Below are 26,277 nucleotides of genomic sequence, written 5' to 3'. Positions count from 1 at the left end.
GGGGGTGGATGAACAGTGAGCGGTGGCGTTGCCTCTAGATGAACAGGACCCCGATCGATCGAGCCGGTTGGGGCTGGATGAACAGGACCCCGTGGAGGGCTGGATGAACAGGACGACCCCGTGGAGGGCTTGATGAACAGTAGACGATGGAGGGGTGCCCATGGAGGGGTGGTCGAGCGGTAGGCGGTGGAGTAGCGCGTGGTGGAGGCTGGATGAACAGGAGCCCGTGGAGGCTGGAGGAGGTCGACGGTAGCCCATGGAGGCTGGAGGAGGTCGACAGTGGAGATGAACGGTATCCCGTGGAGTCCCGTTTTGTGGTACGCCACACCCCTCCCATGAATAGGACCCTCGTTTTGACCGTAGCGCTCCAACACAGGTCCGTTTCGTCCGTTTTGCGGTACGCCAGACCCCTCCCGATCAACAGGACCCCCGTCTCGACCGTAGGAGGTCCGTTTCCTTTGTTTTGCGGTACGCCAGACCCATCCCGATGAACAGGATCCCGTTTCGAACGTGGCCGGTCGAACACAAGGCCTTTTGCTCCGTTCTGTGGTACGCCAGGCCTCGTTTCCATCGCCTGTTCCGTCCAAGCCCTCCCGATGAACACGACAATGCATTCCATTCCGACCCAGCCGGTTGGCTCCCCATGAACACGACGACGACGCTGTTTCTCCATTCCGACCCAGCCATGTACACGAGCCCTCGCCGTACGTATGCGCGAGTAGGCATTCGAGACCCCACCCGTATGTACACATACGTGGCCGTATTTTCTTTCTTGCACACTGGACGCTACACGTACGTGTACATGCTACGTGCACGCCTCTACTACGACACGTGCATGCCTCTACATCAACCAGTATGTACGTACACGTCCGCGACCAGAATGACAACGCTACATACGCTTCGACCAGGTGGGTCCCGACTATCAGGCACTTCCTTGCATGCGAAGATGTAGCTGGTGGGTCCCAGCAGTCAGGGGGGCGAATCATTTCTTTCTTTGCCGAGACGCACTTCCTTGCGTGCGAGGGTGTAGCTGGTGGGTCCCAACAGTCAGGAGGGCGAATCGTTTTTTTCGGACGCACTTCCTTGCGTGCGAAGATGTAGCTGGTGGGTCCCAGCAGTCAGGGGGCAAATCTTTTTTTCGGACGCACTTCCTTGCGTGCGAAGATGTAGCTGGTGGGTCCCAGCAGTCAAGGGGCGAATCATTTTTTCACAAAATACGGTGTCCCGTCTGGTGGGTCCCCGCTGTCAGGTGGAGGAATAATTATTTTGCGCGTAATAAGGAGGCACTTCCTTGCGGCTGCCGTAGACCCAGCTGTCAGCCTCTCCACATACAGTACTCTTTCGATGGAAGTCGGTCGTTGACCACTTTGACCATGCCGCGTCGAGAGCACCACAACGGTGGATGACGATGAGGCCTAGGAAGGGGACGACGCGGAGCCGGGTAAGACGCAGTAGTGGATGCCCACGCGAAGAGGAGTACGAGGGTTCACTGGTTCGGCTGTGGTGTGAGGTTGTCGTCAGTGCAGAATAACAAGAGGTGTTGGTGAGTAGAGGGATGGCCTGGCTAGCGATGGGAGTAGTAGGGGCGGTGAGGCCTCCGCGGCATCACAGCCGGCCACGGGAGGCAGGAGCATGCGGTACGACCGGCGCTGCTTTGGGCAGCTGGAGCACGAAGACCAGAGGTTGAAGAAGCACTATGGCTGTTGGATGGACATCGTACGGTCGCTGGAGCTAGAATCGTTCATATTAACTAAGTTGACAAAGCCCTCCGTCCCCGTCAACTTAGTAGGCCCACAAGTCAGCTTCCCACCAAGGTGGGTCCCAGCTAGCCGGGGAGTATTCATTTTTTTGTGTGTAATAAGGAGGCACTTCCGGTGGGTCTGAGCTGGCAGCGGGAGGGGAACGTTTTTTCGTGAAATACGGTGGCCCGTCCGATGGGTCCCAGCAGTCAGGGGAAATGTTTTTTTTTTGAAAAATACTGGTGGCCCATCCGGTGGGTCCCTGCTGTCAGGTGGAGGAATAATTATTTTGCGCATAATAAGGAGGCACTTCCTTGCGGCTGCCGTGGACCCAGCTGTCAGCCTCTCCACGTACAATACTCTTCCGATGGAAGTCATTCCTCGACCACATTGACCACGCCACGCCGAGAGCACTAGGGTGGTGGATGACGGCGAGGCCTAGGAAGGAAGGGGACGACGTGGAGCCGGGGAAGACGCGATAGTGGATGCCCACGCGTAGAGGAGTAGGAGGGTTCACTGGTTCGGCTACTGTGTGAGGCTGCCATCGCCGCAGGGCCTGGCTAGCGGTGGGAGTAGTAGTGGGCGGTGAGGCCTCAACGGTAGCATAGCCGGCCACTGGAGGCAGTAGCAGGCGGTCTCGCCGGTGCTGGTTTGGGCGGCTAGTGCAAGAAGAGCAGCACTTGAAGAAGCAGCAGGACCGTTCGATTCAAATCCAACGGTTACTACTGCTACAATCATTTGTTGAATAAGTTAGCCCTGCGTATGCGTCAACTTAGTAGGCCCACAGGTCAGCCTCCCAACCGGTGCGCCCCAGATGTCAGTGGGAGGAATCATTTTCGCGTAATAAGGAGGCAGTTTATTGCGTGCGGCCAGGCCAGCGGAGGGAGTAGGCTGGGCCGGGGAAGCCTACGCGGCATCACAGCGGGCCACAAGAGGAGGGAGCAGGCAGTCCCGCCGACGCTAGTTTAGGCGGCTGGAGCAGGAAGATCAGAGATTGAAGAAGCACGTCGGCCATTGGATGGACATCCAACAGTCACTTCTGCTAGAATCGTGTGTTGACTGACAAAGCCTTGCGTAAACAAGTCAGCCTCAAAATCCGTGTCGTGTATAGCCCATTTGCTATTATTTTTATAATTTTTACTCATTTTATAATCCATATGGAAATTATTGCAGCCCGTTTTCCATTTTTAGAACTGCTGCCCATTTTCTGGTCAGTACCAGGGTCAAAAAAATTAACTAAATATATGCAAAATTTTGAAAATTCGCAAATTTTAGCTGGGGAACAAAATATTCTTAATCCAAAAATTAGTAGCCATACTAAAACAAATTTAAAAATAAATTAGTACTACGTCATGTTAAATCCAATGAAATACTATAAAATATCAGTGAAGAACAAAAACAAAAAAAGAAACTAATATCCCATTTGCTATAATTTTTTTGGAATTTTCAACCCCTTTGAAATTACTTTTAAGAGACATTGACCATACTCTTTGGCCTGGCCGGAATGCATCCCTCCTCGTCTTGAAAGATTTGCAGCCCAGGAAGTTGAAGAAAACAAATAGGCCTAGCTTGGGTATTCTTCAAAAAGAAATAGTGGGCTACCTATTTTCCCAAAGAAAAACCTGCTGGGCTGGTCATGTTGTTAGACGGGCCACAGAGACCGCACAACCCAGTTTATAGCCTGCTCCTCCGAATTACTACTCAAAAAAAATTGTGAAATTCTATCGTTAATTGACTATACGTTAGAAATGATGTGGATCCCGGATATCAGCAGGGTGGATTAGAGTAAAAAATGAGGGGTGCATCTGAGTAGTAAAAGAGGCGATTGCTTGTGTTCGGGAGTGGACCTGGTGGGTCCGTACTGTCATACTCACAACTACAGTTCTCTCCCGATTCACTATGTTGACAGGGACCGTTACAAAAAAAACTATGTTGACAGGGCCGGATGGCAGCGCCGCGGCGAGTGCACCAAGGCGGGGGATAAAGTGTTGTCGCCAATGTGCTGGGCTGGGTTGGACATTCTTATTGAAAAATAAAAATGGACTGGAACTATTTACGACGTTGACTACGATTTGCATGGGTCCGCTTGTTGTAGGAAGAAAATGCTGGGAGAAAGAAGATTGGTCGCTATCTTTGCCTAAGAATAATATCGACTGAATGTAACGACACTATCATAGGAAATAATATCCTCCTGTTAAATCATGAATTTAAAGAACTGGTGCACGAGCATTTAGCTTTATTTATTTATTTACTTATTTATGTTTAGGGGACCATGAGCATGTGCCTGGGCCGGATTCATGTGAGAGCCTCCTTTCCAATTAATTATGGGCTCCTCTATTGGGCCTTCATCAGTGGGCTGCATGTTATCAACAAGTGGAAAATGTGTTCCGTACGAAAAATAGTATGTGTTACGTACGGTATGGGGCACTAAGGACCAAACCATGCAATGACTTCCAAAACATTGTGTTTGTCGTTCTAACAACACATTTATTGAACCAATAGACGAAATATACTACTGATTGTACATTGAAAACAGCAGCAGCAGCAACCAGGGCTGGGGGTGCAACAGAAGCAGTAAGCAGGCCAGAAGAGTGAAGACGCAGCTCTCTCTTCCAAACCAAACACCAGCCATTATTACAAAAGGGCTACCAAAAAAGAACAAGTGTATGCATCAAACTAAATAAAGATCCTACTACACCAAGTGTATGCATCTAACTAATTGGTTCAGTTAGATGTTACCATTTATTAAGCTGTGGAGATTGGCTGATGGCTTGAACCAGATGGGTGCCTGACGGGGGAAACTCCAGCCAGCAGGTCGAAGTCTGATACTTGCGACCCTCTCTCCTACTTTGGGCTGCAGAGAGTGGCGGCACATATCAGGGTATGGTGCATGCAAAGACACATGGTACACTGTGTACACACAGTTTTGCCTGATGAACGAAACCGCGCTGCCATCATGATCCTTGCCGTCGGTTATCTCCTGGTTAATCGGATAATTCAGTCCGACAAACAGAGAGCGTGTACCAAGGCTACTTACCAGCCTCCAGTCAAAAATTCCTGAAGGCCCAAAGAAGCTGGGATCCTGCTCAAAGACCTTGCAGTGACTCTGATTGTATTCCACGAAACAACACGTCCAGTACGTGCGAACGATCATCAATCGTTCACCGTCGTCTGATCGAGCCAGGAACCACCTGCAACTGCCATGCCGCTTTTCTTTGAAAGGTTCTGGGATTAGGAAGGGTAGGGACACCAGGCGGCCTACCAAATCATATCAAGTTGGAGTCAAATAAAAAAGGGCTCTTGATTTAGTCAATCTTAAGAACAGCATGTTATGAGCATGAATATTTTTTCAGTAAATGTTGACAGTAATATAAGCAAGCCATCATGATATCATAGGAAAGTAACATACTGTTGTAACAGCCGATTGTAGCGATGACTAGAGTAGGCCAGCAATACGTCCAGCCATAGAAGGAGTCGACAACGTAAATGAAGCCTTTGTGTTCAATGGCATCAGAGAACCATGGAGGATGTATGATCCTGCGATGGACGTGTAGATTTATCCACTTACCGCAGTGACCTGTCAGATAGGCGAGACCGCGGTTGAAGAACGCAATTAGCCTGAAGTCTTTATAATTCGCATATCTTGTGGGCACTTGGCAGATTACAACCTTGAGCAAATCAAACTTGGTATCATGTTGGCTACTGTAAGATTCCGAGTATTCTGGGCCGCGGTGCCAAAGCAGTGCAGTGTTAATCGAAGGAAGGGGTATCAATCGCTGGGTGTAGACCTCCACCAGCATCCAGCTGCCGCGACCGTCGACGAGCACCATCCAAGATGTGTTCATCCGACCCAGTACATACCGTTAATGTAGTTGAGGGTGACGGGGATCGGATCGCAGTCAAGGGGGTTGATGCTCGCCACCCTACAATCGTTTTGCTGTGTGACATGCCGTTTCTGAAGATCAGACGACATCGGCAAGCAAGGAGCTGGCTTAAAAAGCTCCGGCCTGAGGGCTTTGAGTAAATGGTACAGCCCCGACGAGCATGCGGCGAGTGGCATGGTACTGAGATTGCCCACACGCGAAACAATGAGCTTGATTACCTCTGTGGGGAGCGAATTCTAGCCACTCTTTCGGTGGACGCTGCTCGGTTCTGCCATTGTTAGTGCTTGGGTTTCGGACGAGGGGGGGAGGCGCCTTAGCGGGGATGGAAGATTGGACGAGATTATGTGTGGACAAAGATGGAGAAGCGAATATGTGCTGCGGGAAGTGGACAGGTGATGATGACTACAGCATGCCGCTTGAATTACGAGACACATACCAGCAGCGTAGGGTCATATCGATGCCAGACAACTTGCTTGAGTGATCACAGTACTGGTACTCCCTACAGTACCTACTACAGTACTATGCCCCAACTTGCTTGAGTAGAGTAGTAGACTAGGACTCTGCTCTACTACTAGCACCGAAGGAGTAGTATATTCTAATCTAAAATAGTTACAAACTTCAAAGCCCGAGCATGGAACGACTATGAACCGTGCTCAAAGACCATGTCTACGTGGTGTCTGGAATTATATGCAAACAAATAGCAAGATGCTCGTGCATTGCACGGCACACCATCATCACCAACTCGGTTTTTTCTCTACTCCTACTCCTATAAAAGACTCAGTTGGTGATGATGGAGGCGAGGAGGCGTGTTCAGTCGGGCGTGCAGCGGATGGTGCAGTACTATTCGATTTGTTATAAAAAACAAAGAAGATTAGTAGAGATAGAGACTTAGGGAGGAGCACGAGGTTGTGGGAGATAAGGATGAACGAGGCAAGGCCTAAATGTGGAGAGAGGTGCGGGTATCTTTTGTAAAATTGTCATAGTTGGCTTTCTATCCGTCAGATATAGATCGGACGGTCTATATTACAAGATGGCAGGCATACCATCATCACCAACTCGGTTTTCTATAAGAGTAGATATAGATCGATAGAGACTAGGGAGTACTAGTAAGGACACCATCTACTGCTTCATGTGCTACTCCTGCGCTCCATTCGGCAGCCGCAACGTCCCCTACAGCCACTCCCTCCTGTGCTCCATTCGGCGGGCGATGTTGTTATTTGGGGAGCACACTCTCGCGACTGCTGGCAGCCACGACTTCACCGACGACGACTTCTTCCCCGAGCTCGGCAACCTCTTCCTCAATGACATGGGCGACAACCTCAACGCAACGGTGCTGCTCCCATTGCACCGTATGTGTTTCTGTCCTTCCTGTTCGAAATCATGGTAGAATTAATGTCTCTAGTCTGTATCCTACTACTATGCTAGTCCACATGATTAGTTTCATCTCTGTTATAGCCGTCATGATTTATTTTGTACTTATTCGGATTAAATCTCGTAGTAACTTGCTCATATATTCAACTGGCGCAACGTCCCCTACAGCCACTCCCATTTCATGGACGGCCTGGTCGATGCCTCCAAGGAGCCCTTCGTCTACTGCTATGGGTGCCCGATGCCGATTTGGGGCTCGCCGGCAGACATGGTGCATCACCTCACGGATGCGTGCAGCGGTCACTACTGGCCCTTGGCGGAGAACATCAAGTATGAGACATGCTACCCGTTCACCATACTGGAGTCGCTGGAGGATCACCGCCGCCTGCTAGTCTCAGAGGAGGACGGCAGCGTCTTCCTCTTGATCGTGGGCACCAGCGAGGCCCGCGCAGGCCGCCGCCCCATCTCTGTAGTGTGCGTCAGGGGCGACGCCCGCTGACGCTGACACTGACACGAGGCCGATGTACGGGTGTGTGGTCAGTGTTACTACCCCTCCAGGTCACGTGGGTGGCGACACCGGCCTCATCGAACGGACTTGGACTCCGTGGAGCTGGCACTTTCCCGCCGATGTGGACTTGGAAAACGCATGGCATCCTTTACCCGCCAACGCAGTGCACGGGGACTCCAAGGAGGTTCACCTGGACATACGAATTATCAAGTTAAATGTTGATCATTAGTCTTCACTCAATGTAATCCGCTGTTTAAGCATGTGGAGACTTCCATGCATGATCTTGCTCTATTGGAGTATCACGCATGAATAGAAGTGTATCCGTTTATAGTATAGTCTAGAATCTTCCATGTATGAACTTTTATTATAGTACTAGTGAAAGACTTACTATGAATGATTTCTTACATCTCCTCTGCCCATTCCAAGTCATCCCGATTTAATCCCTCCGTCTAGGTGTATAAGGGCATGGTTAATACTTAATAGTATAGCCAACGGTTGACTACAAGAAAGTGCCATGTCATCTGTAGCCAACATGTATAACAATCGATACTCAAAAACTAATTCTTAAAGCCAGCGGTGCTGCTCCCGTTGCACCGTATGTGTTTTTGTCCTTCCTGTTCGAAATTGTGGTAGAATTCATGTTTCAACTCTGTATCCTACTACTATGCTAGTCCACATGATTAGTTTCATCTCTGTTATAGCCGTCATGATTTATTTTGTGCTTATTCGGATTAAATCTCGTAGTAACTTGCTCATATATTCAACTGGCGCAACGTCCCCTACAGCCACTCCCGTTTCATGGATGGCCTGGTCGATGCCTCCAAGAAGCCCTTCGTCTACTGCTATGAGTGCCCGATGCCGTTTTGGGGCTCGCTGGCGGACATGGTGCCTCACCTCATGGATGCGTGCAGTGGTCACACTGGCCCTTGGCGGAGAACATCAAGTACGAGACGTGCTACCCATTCACCATGCCAGAGTCGCTGGAGGATCATCATCGCCTGCTAGTCTCGGAGGAGGACAGCAGCGTCTTCCTCTTGATCGTGGGCACCGGCGAGGCCCGTGCAGGCCGCCGCCCCGTCTCCATAGTGTGTGTCAGGGGCGACGCCGCTGACGCTGACACTAACATGAGGCCGATGTACGGGTGCGTGCTCATTGTTACTACCCCTCAGAGGTACGTGGGCGGCGACACCGGATCCATCATGCTGACTAGGACTATGCGGAGCTGGGACCTTCCCGCCGATGTGGACATGGAAGACGCATGGTATGATTTACCCTGCAACGCGGTGCACAGGGACTCCAAGGAGGTTCACCTGGACATATGCATTACCAAGTTAAATGTTGATCATTAGTCTTCGCTCAATGAAATCCGCTGTCTAAGCATGTGGAGACTTCCATGCATGATCTTGCTCTATTGGAGTATCGCGCATGAATAAAAGTGTATCCATTTATGGTTTAGTCTAGAATCTTCCATGTATGAATTTTTACTACAGTAGTGGTGAAAGACTTACGATGAACCATTTCTTACATCTCCTCTGCCCCCTTGCAAGTCATCCTGATTTAATCCCTCCGTCTAGGTGTATAAGGGCATGGTTAATATTACTTAATAGTATAGCCAACTGTTGACTATAAGAAAGTGCCATGTCATCTGTAGCCAACATGTATAACAATCAATACTCAAAAACTAATTCTTAAAGATCATTTCTTGCAAAGCACAATAAGTGTTATTTCTTCACAAGTTTTGGATGCAGGTTGAACAGTTGAACGCTTTTGTTTGCAAAAGATACCTTTTTATCTATTTCACCCGGATGTTTTTGAGCTCTAGAGATGAAATAATATCCAAAGAAACCTATCGATACCCGTTACACATGAGATGACCCCCACATCCTTTGTCAAAATAAACAACTCCCCGATCAATGCATTTCACTCTTCGGTGAAACACATGGGCACCTTACTACTATAGATTAGTACGACCAAAAATTGAACTAACATTATATATAATACGATAAATGCTGATGCATGTCACCTAAAATTATATCATTCAAAAATATGTTCAGATACGAATCCAACGATATAGTTTTTGTTGACATGCACTAACATTTTGTCAGTTAAATCTTCAGTCAAATTCAATGGGGGACTAATAAACCACGATCGATGTAGTACAAGTGTAGAGGGCAGCGCTGCACGGGAGTCTCACCCCGCTTGTGGCGCGGCAGTAAAGCCGTCATATCACAAAACCCAACCACTGCAGTAATAAGTGGCCTGGTAAAATAAACGGACAAGCAACCATCACATCCCTCCGTCTTTTTTGCATTACTTTCTCCGGTTCATCTCGCACACTCGATCCCTGGCTACTAATCTTAGTACCCTAGCTACTACTCCTAGGGCCAGTTCTTTTTGTGGCTTAAAAAATAAGCCGTCTCTTCCCCAGCTTTTCCCATAAGAGTAGTCACAGTGGAGAGTAACATTAAGGTGCCTCACTCATTTATTTGGGCTTCTAAACTACTAGTACTACTAGTAATCCTTTCATTTTTATATACAAGGTCACAAACTCAAATTACAGGTACCAAGATAAAAATCAATGTGTGCTTTACAAGTCAATTTATTTTCTCGTTTACCGGGTTAATTAATAGGGTGCATGCACATTAGAAGAAATTGATTGGTCGTGAGAGAGGAAGTACTAGATGAGTTTGACATTATCATCCACTACATGCATGCTAGTAATTAAGCCATGTGTTACTAGTACGAGGAAACATCATTAATATTTGTCTCGATTACTGTTGGTGGCCTTGTATAGATGCAAAATGTATTTTTATAGTGGCCTTGTATACAAAAATGGAGGGAGTACCTCCGTCCTGGTTTATTCGTCACCATTGTAATTTGTGGTAAATTTTGACCAAAGATTTAACTGATGAAATGTTAGTGCATGTGACATCACAAACATTTCATTAGTTAAACTTATGATCAAAATTTTACACAGATTACAATGGGGACCAATAAACCCGTACGGAGCTAGTAGTAAAGGGATTAAACTACTAATCTAGAAGCCCCTTGTACTCCTACTAGTAGTACTAGTACTCAAGTTGGAATTACAATTGCACGGCACAACTTGTTAGCCAAAAAATTCGATACAGGGTGTAGGAAGAGGTTTGGGAATTTGCATGCCTTTTCGACCAGTGAGATACTCTGTCCAAAGTATGACAGAGAAATAACCACAGAGAAGGAAGCTAAAAGTAAACAATCAAATGAGCATTTTTCCATTTGATTTTCATTGAATCGTTTGACAAGCTTGACTAGTGTTGTTTTTCTACTTTTACAAAAACCGTGTCGTAATGTTAAACCGTGCATTTGCCCGTACATAAGTAATAGTAGTACTCCCTCTGTCTAGGTGTATAAAGTCTTCCCTCCTACTTGGTCATGGTGCACAACCAAAGATGACTTATTCACCTGGACGGAGGGAGTAGCATAGTCTGCAAGCATATATAGAGAGAGACTTGTAGTGCTGTAGTATATAGTACTAAAGTTTGTGTTGTATGCACCTACTTACAAAATGCGTACGGATACACAAGGTTTCCAAACATTCCCTCTTACATACTTAATTAAGGACGCTAATAATTCCCGAACGTTCGGGATTTATCATTTACGCCCCAAAACTAATGAGATCACCTTACGAAACTAAATTATACTCCCTGCTAAAAGCCACGGCGCTCACAGGAGTGCTTGCGGCGCGCCACGAGTGCCCTGGTGCGCGGCCGTTTCCCAGCGCGCCAACACAACGCCTCTTCCTCAGCCTCGCAACTCGTGAGGTGCTGATTGGTGGCTTGCAGCGGGCGAGCGCGATCTCACCGGTGTGGTGATTCGGCGCCAACAGGTACTCCTCCTTGCTGGAAGCATGCACCCGATCCATGCACCGCCAACCATAGATGAGGTGCTTGGGCCCGACTGCACTAAGGGCTTTGGCACGGGCGTCCTCTGCCACCCTCACGGCCCTTGCACGAGCTTTCTGCCAAAGAGCCAATTGCCTGACTCTCTCGGATGCGACATAGAGCTGCCAGGCAGCTTGCCCCGCGGCGCTCTTCTCTTCCTCGGCCTTCTTCTCCGTTCTCATATGCGACATAGAGCTGCCAGGCAGCTTGCCCTGCGGCGCGCTTCTCTTCCTCGGCCTTCTTCTCCGCCTCTATTTTGGCGTGCTCTGTCGGCGGCAAAGCCTCCCACATGGCGACATCCATTTCTATCCAAAGCTCCTCAAAGCTAGGGGGCTCGGTGGGCGGCATGGCGTTCTCCTTGTAGCAGGGAGCCGATGCACGTGCTGGCAAGATTGGGAACGCCAATGGGTCCACCTCGATGCTTCGCGACCAGGAGTGGAAGACCGACGCGTCCTCCTCGACTAGTGGTGGCGAGGAACGGAACGGCGACGCGTGAACGTCCGAGCGGTGCAGCGAGGGGCGCTTAGGGCTTGGGAGGGGCAATGCCATGGTGGTCGACGTGAGAGGGAGGGGGAGGAGATAGCGATGAACGTGAGTGTTCTTCCGAATGCCGTGGGAGCGCAGTATTTATAGCGAGAAATGGCACACCTACGTAAGATATGGATTGAGCTGCACTGACTTAACTGCAGGTCTAGTTGCATCACTGACATGTGGGCCAGACCCTTGTTGGGCCCATATGTCAATGACCCAATGCAACTGCAGTTAAGTAACTAAAGCAGCGTCCCGGAAGATATGTTGTGTGATTAACGTAACAGCTACGCGGGTATATTTGTTGGAGTAAATTACGGGGGAGGGAAGGGGTGGAAATATTGCTGGTCACAACGGATTGGACGAGTGTGGGGGGAGGAGAGTCATGCATGCAGATTTTTTCACACGGGGTGGAGTGGTGGGACAGCCGGAGGGAGAAGGAGAGTTTGGCAGGCATATTGTTTCCACACATGGAGAGGAAAAGATTTGGAGACGAACGGGCTTCCTGCATGTATGGGGAACGGTGCATAATAAGTCATCTTGCATGCCGGGCTCGGTATAGTCTCAAGTCATTAAAAACATACTCCCTCAGTTTCTTTTTACTCCGCGTATAAGATTCGGTCAAAGTTAAATTACACAAAGTTTGACCAAACTTATATAAAAAAATATGAACATCTACAATACTAGAACTATATAGTATGAAAATACGTTTCATAGAGGATCTGACAATATTGATTTCATATTGTAAATGTTTATATTTTTTAATATAAAGTTAGTCAAACTCTATAAAGATTGACTTTGACCAAACCTTATATGCGGACTAAAAAGAAATGGAGGGTGTACACGCCCCACACATGTTCATATTTCAAGGTGCACTAAATTATTGCATGCGATGATTAAGGCTGGCCATAATGGTGTTATCTTAGCTGGTATCATGCACACGGGAATAGCAAACATGCTGATGTGGCAAAGAATTAAAGAAGAGAGGGGGTTAGAGTAACTAGTATTCATGCATGCATCGGTAAACACATTTTTTGTGAAGAATGACAGCATTAGTTGAGTACTTTTGTAGACTTCAAAAACTATTCCACCGCCTCTACTATCTTGCTAAGAGTAGGTGAAATTTTTGAATCGAGCCCTTTAAACTAGAAGGGAGGTAGTAGTACTCTAATAGCTAACCTTGTTGTGATGACAAGATAGGACATGGCACGCACCTGGGCGGAGGAACTAGTCTACATTGTGCATTTAAGTTTTGTCTGAAGTCAATGTACCTCTACTTTCACCGGACTTATAGAAAAATGTATCAACATTCACAATGTCAGATCAATATCTTTACACTCATTATAAAACGTAGTTCTTATACTCATTATAATCAGTATTGTAGATATTGATATTTTTAGTATAAATTTGGTCAAACACTTTGCAAACGGTTGACGGGAGTAAAAAGGACCAGTGGGAGTATCATGCATGCGGAGTAGGCAAAACAAATTGCTCATTTATAGCCGGTCGAAGTCTCAAAGGGCACGACCGCGTGAGGGAGGCGAAGGTCATGGGAGGCGCGACGGTTGACGGAATTAAGTGAAGTTACATCCATGTGCGGCATGGCGTGCAAACAGGCAGAAGCTATACTGTCAGGCCTACGATATGGGTCTAGTAGACATGACATCTAGTGGGTCCTGCATAGTTCTCGAGAACTCTTTGGGGGCTTGCAGCCGTTTATCCAACGGGCAAGCCAGGAACCCCACGTCGTTCGCACGCCCTACTCGTCCCTGTCTTCTACCTTACAACAGTTCGCTCCCAGTCGTCCTGTCCTTTCACATTAGTTAGCTCCCAGTTTTTTTTGTGGGGTACAACAGTTCAACTTCTCCTAACCCTCCTCCAAAATCCATGGCCTCCCAAATCTCCATGGTCGCCGTTGAGTACTAGGTTAGAGCCATCACCGGCGATGAGTTCATCGTCATCTAGACATGTGGATCCACGACGGTGAAAGCATGGCTTGCTTGCTTCCTACGCATGTTCAACAGTTCAACGGATGAGTGGGTCGCTGGGCTAGATGTTGAGTACACCACAGTCCTGGGACGAGAGAAGGATCTAAAGGACGAAGAGAGGAAGAAGCTCGCCGTGATCCAGATTTTCGTACATAACGTTTGCTTGGTCTACCACATATGCCATGCCGACATTGAGTGCCAGGATTTTAAGAACTTCCCTAAGGACAAAAGAGTGAAATTCGTTACTGTAGACTTTAAGAACGACAGGGATGTCCTGCGTCGGATAGGTCTTGTTGTAGGCCAGCCCTTCGATCTCTAGAAGGCAAGCTTGGTGTCCTCCTCTCAACCTTGAATGCTGACCCTGGCAGCAGCCTAAACTGAATAAACCTCATCACGAGTTTCATCATGCATGGGAGTCGAAGACATTAGATGAAGAACACATCCTGTACGCAGCAATGGATGCCTACCTTTGTTTAAATATCTACAAGGGTTGGATGAAGAAGCAGAGCCCAGTGTCTGGTTCAAGCAAAGAAGCGTCGGCGAAGAGGAAGAGGAAGAGGGACGAGGACGAAGTCGAGGACGTGGACTCGGACTCCGAGTAGGTGGCAGTACCGTCGCTCATGCTGGTTCTACTGCAGTGTCAAGCGGACTAGTTGCTTAGTTTATTTTCAAGGGTGTGTTGTGCTGAGGCCCCAGCAGAACTATGTTTATGTTCTTTCTTGTTATTTGAACTCTTTAGTATGTACAGTAGTACTAGTACTATGTCTTACTACTGTTCTTCTTGAAGTTGGTACTACTGCTCGTATCTTTGTGTTCCTACTGTACTTAATATGTTCGTACTAGTAGTATAATTTGGGTCAGTCGATTTGTGAAAGAAGTTTGACGGAGCGAAGGAAGAAGACGGCAGAAGAGGTGGAAGAAGCCCTTCTAGCCATCCATGTTGCATCAAACGGCTCACAAGAGTCGACTGACCCAAATTGCTCCTTCAGATTGCAGAATCCATGTGGCATTCAAGGTCTTGAAGGTACATTCCGCATCCGCACCCGGTTTGCAGGCTCGACGCGCACGCGACCGGCTTCCGCCGCGACAGCCACCATGCGCGCCTCCTCCACGCGGGCGGAGACGGCAATGACACGCTAGTTCCTTCTCGCCGGTGTGCTGGAGCACGCGCTCGTCCTCCTCTTCATACGCTGCGTGCATAGACGTGGCTCCACCATCTGCTCGCATGCTTGGCAGCGTGGCGGCATCACGAGGAGGGACTGCATACGACTTGAGCGGGCGAGCCTTCGGCTTCATGGCACAGGGATGGCGGTGACACGGCGGTGATGGGCGAGAAATTGTTGGGCGGAGCAGGCGGGCGCCGGCATGCACAACGGCGGTGGCGGCATATTGATGAGTGCGCGTGTGGGAGCTTACTTTAGTTTTATATAAGGTTGGTCAAACTTAAAAGAAAACCGTACTAGTACATGTAAACATTAGACTTAGGAAGCGCTTTTATTAGTTAGTACCACATCCATGATATGGAATCCTGTGCAAGCGCATGAACTGCGGCAATGCGGTCGATCGAACAGTGCGTCACCGTGTCGCGCTCGAAGGACATCCACCGAACCTTTGTGTGTGTGAAAACAATCCCCGAATATTACTCAACTTTTTTTCCTGGAAAAGTTCTTCACGCTGCAATATTTCCATATATTTGAATTTAGCTCCAGTTCATGTTTATTTGGATTTGGACGTTTTAGGTGCGCCCTAGTTTTTTTAATACTAATTTTGTGTGTGTGACTAAGAGAGAACGTGTGTATGTGTCCATATGTGTGTTGTGGCGGAAGGGCGGTGTGGAGATGGTGTGCGTGTGATACAGACATAGAGAGCTGTGAATGCGCAAATGATCATCCATGAGTGAGACATAGACAGATGCCGATACGTTGTGTATACATGAGAGAACGGTCTTCTAGTTTACTTGTGTGTGTGTGTGTGTGTGACAGAGAGAGAGAGGAGCATCCGTAACACAACAACCATCTCTCTTGATTCGTCCGTCCCTCGCATGAACGCATGCAACACATGCATCAATGCGCACATTTTGACACCCTCACCCGGCCCTTGCCCACCTCAAGGCCCACACAATCTCTTCGTGAATACCCATTTCTCTCCTTAGGTTTGTTTTCTCTCAATATCTGACACACACACACATAAAGAGAGACACACACAGCACAACACACACACACTCCCCCGAGCACACAATTCATCCCCATCCAGGGTTATACAGCGACCACTCTCGCTTGTGCTTATTTGCACCCCAACATGCACAACACCTCAATCTTCAAAGAGGGCATCGAGCAAATCGAAGACGGCGACCACACCACGCTAGAGAATGCGGGGCCATTTGGAAGTAGGGTGATGTGACGACGGCTGCCTGACTCCTCCCCCCACCCTCTCTCTCTCTCTCTCTCTCTCTCTCTCTCTCTCTCGCACAAAATTACCAATCCCTCTCTCCCCCGCACAAAATTATCAATCCCTCAACCCACGAGATCCTTCCCCTCTCGTCCATGTTTTTTCAGCTCTCTCATCAAACATGTTGTCTCTTCTCCTTCCACGTATACAGAATCTGGATGCACACGCATCTCACATATATTACATGTCTCCATCTTTCTCACAGACCTAACTTCTTCCTCTCTCTCTTTTTCTCTCTCTAGCTCTCTCTCTCTCTCTCTCTCTCTGTCTCGTTAGGTTTGTATCCTACTCTCTCGTCCACATACATACAATCTTTCCCGCCCTATCTGCTCCATCTTCAAAAGCTCTCTTTGCACGTTTCATTCACACATCGGGATATGTCAAAATGTTGCTTCTATAATGGTTGATGTAGAGTTATGGTTGGTTTTGTTGCATCCTACAAAGTAATAACTATGAAATGCATTTAGATTCTCATTTGAGTGGGATTATGTGAGTTTGAGCATGTTGTGAAGTACTATAGACCTTGTATACATCTTGGGATTCGACAATGATTGTAACTATTGAATTGTATAGACCATTACATTCGAAGTCAATAGCCTAATATATTTATTTCACAATTTCAACAAATGATTAGTTCACTACAAACTAAGAAAACAAATGTGTACTCCCTCCATTTTTATTTAAGTCCGCGTATTAGCATTGGTCAAAGTCAAGTTTTGTAAACTCTCAGAAAGCTTATAACAAAAAATATTAACATATACAATAACAAATAAATACCATTAGATTCATTATTGAATGTACTTTCACATCATACATATTTGTTATGGTAAATGTTTATATTTTTCTATAAACTTGGTCAAACTTTAGGAAGTTTGACTTCGGTCAAACCTAATATGCAGAATTTACTACTACTACTCGCTAGTTGCTTAGCCGAATCACTCAACAAGCCACACGGGGAGTTCAGTGTCACAAAATTTTGAGGTCGGCGGGAAAATCTCCCGCGACCCTGATTCGAGCAGTGGGAAGTTACCATCATAGCCTTCGGAACAGGCCTACGGATGACGCTTGGTAGGGGGCTGTTTTCGTAACTTCAGGTTCACCCTACCCAGCCAACCCCACCCCGGAACCCAGAGTAGTACACCTGAATACTCCCCATTTTCTATCCCCACCGCAAAATAGACTTCTCCACGGCACTGCAGCCTTCATGCTCCTCCCCTTTACATCGGCGCACTCGTCCACCGCAGCGCAACTGCCTCATCGATGACCTCGTATGCCGCACTGGAGCAGGTCCACCGTCGTCGTCATCATACATGGAGCCTCTTCCCTGGCATCGTCTTCCACGGTCTCGGATCTGCTTCCCGGAAGCCGACGCCAAGCGTAGAAGTACCACCGTCGTGGACAATGAACTGACTCCCGTTGCCGACCATGACTCATAGAGGCTGCCACGACCATCGTTCTCCTCCTCGATTGGTAATGTGTGTATTGAATCACTTAGTAGTACATGTGCAGTTCCAATTTTGTTCATACCTACCCTTCAAATTTCCTGGGTACTATTGTTCCCGTAAAAGTAATTGGTTATAGCCTTCATTGTCCAACAGAATATCAGCTTGTAATTGTGCGTCGCTCCTGTATCGTGCTGTGCTTGGGTAGGTTTTTCATCTGCAACCAGTAGTGTGGCAAATGATGGAAAAAAATTTAGAACTAGCAAGATGCCCATGCGTTGCACGCATCAAGATGCATTTGTATGAGTAGTTTATCTTGTGGGAGAAAAGGATGAACAAGGGAAGGCCTTATTTGCAAATCTGGAGAGTGGTATGGGTATATTTTTGCAAAATTCCCATTTGTTTCCTTCTATCTATCAGATATAAATCGGACGGCCTATATTGTAGGATGGCAGCCACACCATCATCACCGACTCAGTTTTTTTATAAGAAAAAAAGTATAGCAAAAAAAAGTAGACAGTAGAGAAGTAGAGATAAATATTAAATATTAAATATAAAATAAATATAACAGTAGAGAAGAGAGTAGAGATAGCAGAGATGTCGGGAAAGGATCGCGCGCGCGGGGGGAAAAGAGGTCGGGCGTGCGCTAGTTTTGGCGCGCGGTGTCCGGTGCACTTTATAAAATCCAACGCCCTCCCACCGCTATGAGCCTTGCCACCGCTCTCTCCCCGCTCTGTGCCTCGCCACCGCTCTCTCCCCTCTCTTTCTCGCCTCGCCGCCGCCGCGCCACCATCCCGCCGCGTCGCCGGTAAACTTGGTGATACCGCGGCGTCCGTGCGCGCCCCTCCGGTGGCTTCTCCGCCGAGATCCGGTTCCACGGGATGCGCCTCGGCCTCGGCAATTTCGACACCGCAAACAAGGCTGTCCGCGCGTACGACGCGGCGGCGTGGCGCCTCCGGTGGCCTCATAGAACATTGAACTTCCCCAATGTGCCGACGCGGAGCGGGCGCAGGATCTCGCGCCTCTGCCGCAGCTTAGCACCGACGAGGATCGTCGCGACAACCAGAGGCAGGAGCACCGTCTCGGCATCGCTGAGATGGACGAGGAAGCCATGGTGCTGTGGCGCCAACACTTCCCGCAGGACATCATCAACGAGCGCGAGTTCTACGCTCAAAGGAGGGCGGGGAGGGATAAGAGGAGGGCGGAGCGAGCTGCCTATCGCGAGGACAAGCGTAGGCGAAAAGCGGACGCTCAATTCAACATGAGGCTAGGAGCAGCGTCGCCCTGGGAATCCGACGATGATCGGTATCTTCACGCCTACGGTCAGACGTCGGAGGAGGACATCATCGAGGAGGAGTCGGACAACGAGGAGTAGTTGAATTATCTTTTTTTATCTATCTATGCTGAGAACTATCCTCTACTCTCTAGTCTCTACTTCTTGATCTCAGCACTGTAAACTCTTTTTCAAAGCACCGTGCGTTGCGATTCTGTTGGAGATTCTCTAACATGGCAGACGAGTGCTTTAATGTTGCCCACAAGATGCGCGAGTATTACTAGTAGTATATTTTTATTTCCATGTTGAGATTTTAAAACCACGAGTGCGAACATGCAGAGGAGCAATGAAGACCAAACACGGGATATTGGGGACATCTTCAAGGAGCGTGGCAAGTTAAAGAGGAGCTGCACCGAACCTGTAAAACGAGCTTTTGTAAGTAACACCCTTTCAATTACTTTCGTTTAGCCTCGTGTTCTTCGATGTGTATATGTTGTAGTTTTTGTTTCTCTTAAGCCTGGTGTTCTTTGATGTGTAATAAGAAGAGTCTTAATCGTCCTAATGCTTTCATTTTTAGCTTTATGTAGGAAGTGGGTGTTCTCACCTTGTTGTCTGTTTTTATTTTTATTTTTCCTTTTGAATTCACTTCTCTGAGTTCTGTTTATCTGGCTTCTACTAAATGGATCTAGGTTGCTCTGAGTATTGATCTAAAAAAGAAGTAACTTCATGTCAGGATGCAGTTTCTGCGAGGAGGGAAGTATGGTCAACCTCGAGATCATGTTTCCAAAATGAGGCTGGATTACTCACAAGGTACCAGTTCCCTAACGATGCTGGATTAGACAAAAGGTGCAAATTCCCAGATGATGTTGCATTACACACAAGACAGGTGGAGTCGTCAGCTTTTCGTGTCCTCGTGGCATTAGTAAAGTCTAAAAGAAAGCGTGCAGCAGCCCTTGAGAATGTAGCTGAGTTCCTAAAGAAGCGAAAAGAGCAATCAGATGCTCTCTTCACCCAAGCCAAAAAAGAGATGGAAGAAGCCAGAAATAAGCTAGCAGAGGCAGAGCAGGCTAGGCGTCTCCTTCTATCTAAATCTGTTGTCAATACAAAATTTCCTTCATAATAGCTAGGTTCAAATGTTTATCCAGTCAGCATGCCTGTTGTGATGTCCGTGCATCTACTGACGTGGCACAAAATATATTTTTCCGGGTCATGTAATAACAGCAATTACTTTCCAAACAATAACAGACGAAGCATTGGACATGGTATAGTTCACGCGCAAGCCCGACATTCCAAGTTCAACTTCCACATCAAACTCATGTTCACAGATATCTGCACATTCATACATAATGTCCACAACCATGATTCATTACAAAGCCAAAAAAATGTGAGGAGAGTTATAAATAAAGAAAAATCTATACTTGTTCCCGCTACCAGTGCGAGCACAACAAGTCAAGACCATGCATAAACTAATTATATTTTAGTCATCTTTTGTGTTCTAAAATGCCTGTCGGCTCGCGGAAGGACGTGTTGCCGGCACACCCGTGGATTCAATGAAGGCAGGCGGGGCAGTCTTAAGCTGGTTGCACGCGGCGAGGAGACGTGCTCAGCCGAGCCTGCAGCGAGTGCGGCCCTCTTGTCCGGTGCGCCGGTTCAATGCCTGCGCTATGAGAGGTCGCGTCCATGTCAGAGTGATCACTCCCTCCAGCCCTTTTTTGTTTGGGTATAACAAAATCTCGTTTTCCATTCACATTTTACAAGTAAAATTCGTGGACAAACTTTGACCCAAAGTACAATGGGGACTAGTAAACCAGAATGGAGGTAGTAGTTTTTTTTAATCAAAGAAGGGTTTCCCCTTCCGATTTTCATTACTGAAAACCAGCATCTAAATCTAAACCATAGTATTTGCCCTAGAACTACTAGGCTCAACATCTCGCAACATAAACCCATACAACCATACGCCAAGGAGGTACATAGTACTATGAATTCCATTTTCACTCCATACCAATCGTTCTAAAAACTACTTACTACTTATAATGCGCCATTGAAAATCGGAACTATTAACCCCGCTAAAAATGATATTTTAAACATGGCTACTTGATCTATGGCAACTGGCGAGCCACCGCGCTCCAAGTGGTTCACCTGTGGTCCCGATCATCAACTCCTACGGATCAAATTATCAAGCGAGCTGACTATTCCTACAAAGGTGCTCCACCACGTACCCGGTACCCGCGAATGCAGCAATCGTGCACCTAGGGTTTTAGGGTTTATTTGTTAACATCGCCTTTACATAACACTCATGTGTGCGAGATAGCGAGAGGCCGACTGCGTGTGTGCGCCTCTTCTCTTTGTATATGTACTCCACCGTTTGTCTGGTGTCCAAAAAATTATAATAACTACTAGCAATGTGCCAATGCGTTGCCACAGGATCAAAGTAGATTAATACATATTCACCGATTTGATAGAAAAAAAGTCTAGTTTTGAAATACGTATATCACTAAAAAATATGTTATGTTTCACTCAAAATATATTCCTTTGGTGGTTTCGATAAGATAAGGGAGGAATGTTGTTGGTTTCAAGATTCGAGAAGTGGTATATGTCTAATTTCTACTCTTACTGGCAAGATGCCCATGCGTTGCACGGAACATCAAGATCTTATGGGAGAAAAGGATGAACGAGGGAAGGCCTTATCTGCAAATGTGGTGAAGAGTGCGGGTAAATTGCCATATTTTCCTTCCTATCCGTCAGATATAAATCGGACGACCTACATTGCAGGATGGCAGGCCCACCATCATCACCAACTCTATTTTTTATCCCTACTCTTATAAAAAGCATTGTCGGTGCTGATCGTGTGCCTTCCATCCTGCAATATAGGCCGTCCGATCTATATCTGACGGATAGGAAGGAAACTATGGCAATTTTGCAAAAAGATACCCACACCCCTCTCCACATTTGCAAATAAGGCCTTCCCTCATTCATCCTTTTCCCCCACAAGATAAACTACTCATACAAATGCATCTTGACGTTCCATGCAACGCATGGGCATCTTGCTAGTTGTTGCAAAAAGCCCATGTGTGTGTGAGAGAGAGAGGGAGAGTAGAGGAGGACGGAGTGCATGTGTGACAAAGACACAAGGAGTGTGTGTGTGATAGGTATCAGCTTAAAATGAGGCGATACTGTGTGTGTGCACGATCGAAAGGGCGTTTCTCAAGAAGGGAAGAAAAATCTACATAGATACAAGGAGCGGGAGAGAGACATGTATGCGATGGTGGAAGCACGAGTGTGCGGGTGTATAAACCTATCTAGAGGCTAGCTAGTCGATAAATGTTTGTGAGAGAAATACGAGTCGGTGTGCGAAAGCGAGAGTTTTGTGTGTGAGAGAGAGATGGTAGTCGGGAAGGGGAGTGGAAGCAGGAGTTGTGTGTGTGTCTGTGAGAGAGAGAGGGGGGTTGTCTGATCGGTAAAAAAATGAATAATGTCAGTCTAGGATGGAGACGAAAAGGAGACCGCAACAAATGTTGTGTCTATAGGAGAGAGAGAGACAAACAGAGAGAGGGAGAGAGTAATTTTAGTGGTATGAGTCATATGTAGAGACATATAGGGTGTGTGAGAGAATCCCATAGAGAGAAAGACAAAGTGAAAGACGAGTGGAGACTGTGTGTGTGGTGGTGAAAAAGAAAGCTTATGTACCGAGTGATACCAGAGAACAGTAGAGACGTGAGAGATAATGAAAACCGTGTAATGTATAATGATAGGGAGAGTGTGACACTTCTCAAGGGAGACATTGAGAGACCATGTTTGCGAGGATAGGAGAAACATGAAGTGAGCGTGCGGGTGAGATGGAGAAAAGAGAGTGATAGCTACCTGAAGGAGCATGCATGCGAGAGAGATGGGCGTGAAAGGAGTGAACACAAAAAGGGATTCAAATATTTGAATCGAGATGATGATACATGTAATCCATACTCGAACAAAAATTGATCTATCAAACATGCATACTCATATGAATTCACGCACATCTGTGTTATTTAATATGTAGATATTGCTAATCCATACATTTTAGTATAACATAATTTGGTTAAAAAATTCGAATTCAACCTTAAGATTTTGAGATCATTGTATTTGTAAATCATATTATACATATAAAGGAGCAGAATTCTTTGTTGTGATTTTGAAAGTATATATAAAAAAATGATGTATATAGAATTTAATTGCAATTGAAAATGGATCGCGCCCGAAAAAAATAGAATACAAATGGGATTCGAATTGAGTTGGCACGGTAAACGTGCACTCTACAAAATTTGAACGAAGCGGGGAAAGTCGCAGTAACCGCCTGAAACCAAAATTTGTGAGATGGAAATTACTACTACCTATCCCTGCCACGCAAAGCCTAACTGCTGGATTTCTATAGGTTTCGATAGGGGTAGGTTTGTAATTTCACCCAAATGTGACGTAACCGCCTCTCACTCGGATTCATACACGGTGGGTGCCAAAACACAGCGTGTCCTCGGCCGAAATTGACTCCCTCCCCGATTCATATTCATACATGGTGGGTGCCAAAAACAAACTCTCGTCGCCAAATATTTGGTGTATGCGAGATTACCGTCCTATCCCCAATCGACTAATATTGCTGTGATGTAGGAAATTTGAAACGGAGGCTAAGTTTGTAAATTTCCTCGCATTTGAGACAAGCGCGCCCTGAATACATGGTTCCCCCTTCCTCTCTACCTCCCCTTTCCCCATTCATACTTCGTGGGCGCCAAAACACCCTCTCCACCCCACCCTCCTCCGTCCGCCGCCGTCCGCCACCCCATCCACCGCCGTCCTCCTCCACTATGCTGGAGTTGATACGCCGACGCCGCCATCCATTACAAGAGATCGACCTCTCTCATCCATGGCTTCGGACCGGGATCCTTGCATCCCGTCCTCTTGCTTCATCCCCGTCGTCGTCCACCTTGCCGGCGCTGCTCCTACAACCGTCTTGTCCACCGCGCCCCACTGCCACCGTCTACCCTCCTAGATCTGCTTCCACGCTGCTGACATCCATCGCTACCGCAGCACCGTCAAATTCTCAGCAGATGCATACACGGCGCCGCACCAGAGGCGGTACTCTTTCGTATTTGCTCAACTTATTTATCACAATAAGAAAATAGATTGCCACTGCTTTACTCTGATTTCTTGTCTTGGTTGCGAAGTTGCCTTTGTCCGGTTTGCACTTTCAGATCCGCCATGGCACGCTCAACACTATACTCACAATGCTTATGGTTTTCCCCTTTTATATTCCACACTAGTTAAATCATAGTAGACTAAATTTCAAAATTGGGTCAGTCGATTTTTCAGAGCTCGTCGGAGTTCGCCGGTGCGAATGAAAGGGCTTGGGTGGTTGTGGGGCCTCGCCGAACGAAGAAAACTCGACGCGGGTGGGGGTTGGGGCGGGGGTGGGGGTGGCGGAGGAACACAGGCGGTGGGGGCCGGTGGTCCGGCCGGCGGCCCGTGCGGTGTTCCGTATGGGAAGAATCAGAGACGAGGAAGAAGAAGGGTTAGGAGACGTAGGATCTTCATCCAACTGCCTGAAATGGTCGAGAGACAGCTGGGAGTTGCATTCTTAATGCGCTCTGGTTCATCATGTGTGGGCACTGCGCAACCAACATTTTATTATCCAAAATCTGCTTGCTCTTCTTTACCATGTTCCTCTTCCGTTCTTCTTTAATATGTACTCTCTCCGTTCCTAAATACAAGTCTTTGTATAGATTCCACCATGGACTACATATGGAGAAAATGAGTGAATCTACACTCTAAAATGTATCTGGATACATCTGTATGTGATCCATAGTGGAAATTTCTACCAAGACTTATATTTTGGAATGGAAGGAGTATGATAGTAGTATAGTATGTTCCTTGTACTGAAGATGAGCAGGGACATTTGCAGTATAGAGGTCTATACGGTCGGTTGTGATGGACACTTTGAGCCTCTTTGATTTGTAGGATTTTGTAAACATAGGAATAGGATTTGTAGTGACCTGCCCACTTGAATCCTATAAGAATAGCAAGGAAATGCGGGGAGCTGTGTCGCCTTTGAGAGTTACACTGATAGTAACAGTACTGCACCTTCACTTGAAGAGAACTGGTATCCGAAGCCTTTCTAGTCATACCGGTAGTACTAGCACATATATTCCAGCAAGTTCCACTTTGCTGATTTTACTCTGATGCTTACGGTTTTCCCCGTTATATCTACACTATGATCTGTGTAGCTGCTTTGTGTCGCACTAGCAGCAGTCCACTCTTGAAGCTAAACACTGCAATGACTTACAAAATTGGCACCAAGGCATTGAGTGCCATTCTGGATGCAATGAAACTCATACGCTCCCCAACTGTTGATTCTTGTTCAGAATATGATCCTAATGACTATTCTAACCTCGAGGAGTCAAAGGCAGACGGCCTATCCTGTTCACCCATCAAAGTGCATGTTCTAATTTGGCAACGTTTTATTGATTGCGGGTATCTTGCATATGTTGTCTTGCATTTCTTCTACTTTTTGCTCCGCCATCTGCTTAGTTTACTCATCATATATGTCGAGATGACATGCCCATCCATTATCAATACATATTCCATCTGCCATCATACCATGTTTTTTCACTCAAATGTTGTTCTTGTGCATCAGACATCAAAAAGGAAGAGGGTGATTGCCGAACCTGAAGGAGCACCAGCAAAGTCCTTGAAAAACGTGGTGGTGTCGGAGAAATCAGACAGCACCCCACTTATATTGGATGTACAACTAGTGACACAAAACGTAGGACCGACTCCAGCAGACTGTACCCATACTTCACTGGCCACACCACTAGCCCCAACACACAGGACCTGCACTCTAGCAAAATGTATACCGATTTCATTTGCCATAGCACCAGCTGTACCACAGAAAAATCCCACTCCAGCAAAAAGTACAACAAGTCCACCGGCCGAAGACCTATCCCAACTGCAGAGACGGCCAATTCCTTTAGATTGGAACCCCATTCCATTTATTCCCAGTTTAAAATACAATGCTTTCAATGTTGTTAGGGACTACGTGCATATATTCCCATCATGGGAAGATTATAGTGAAGACAAACACCATTTTCACATCTTCCTGTCCAACTTACGTGTAAGTGCTATTATTCATGGTTATTATTTTCCTGTTTTCTGCTG

This window comes from Triticum dicoccoides, chromosome 4B (genome assembly GCF_002162155.2).
Source record: "Triticum dicoccoides isolate Atlit2015 ecotype Zavitan chromosome 4B, WEW_v2.0, whole genome shotgun sequence".
NCBI classification, from domain to species: Eukaryota; Viridiplantae; Streptophyta; class Magnoliopsida; order Poales; family Poaceae; genus Triticum; species Triticum dicoccoides.
Note: the sequence above shows the minus strand (reverse complement) of the source record.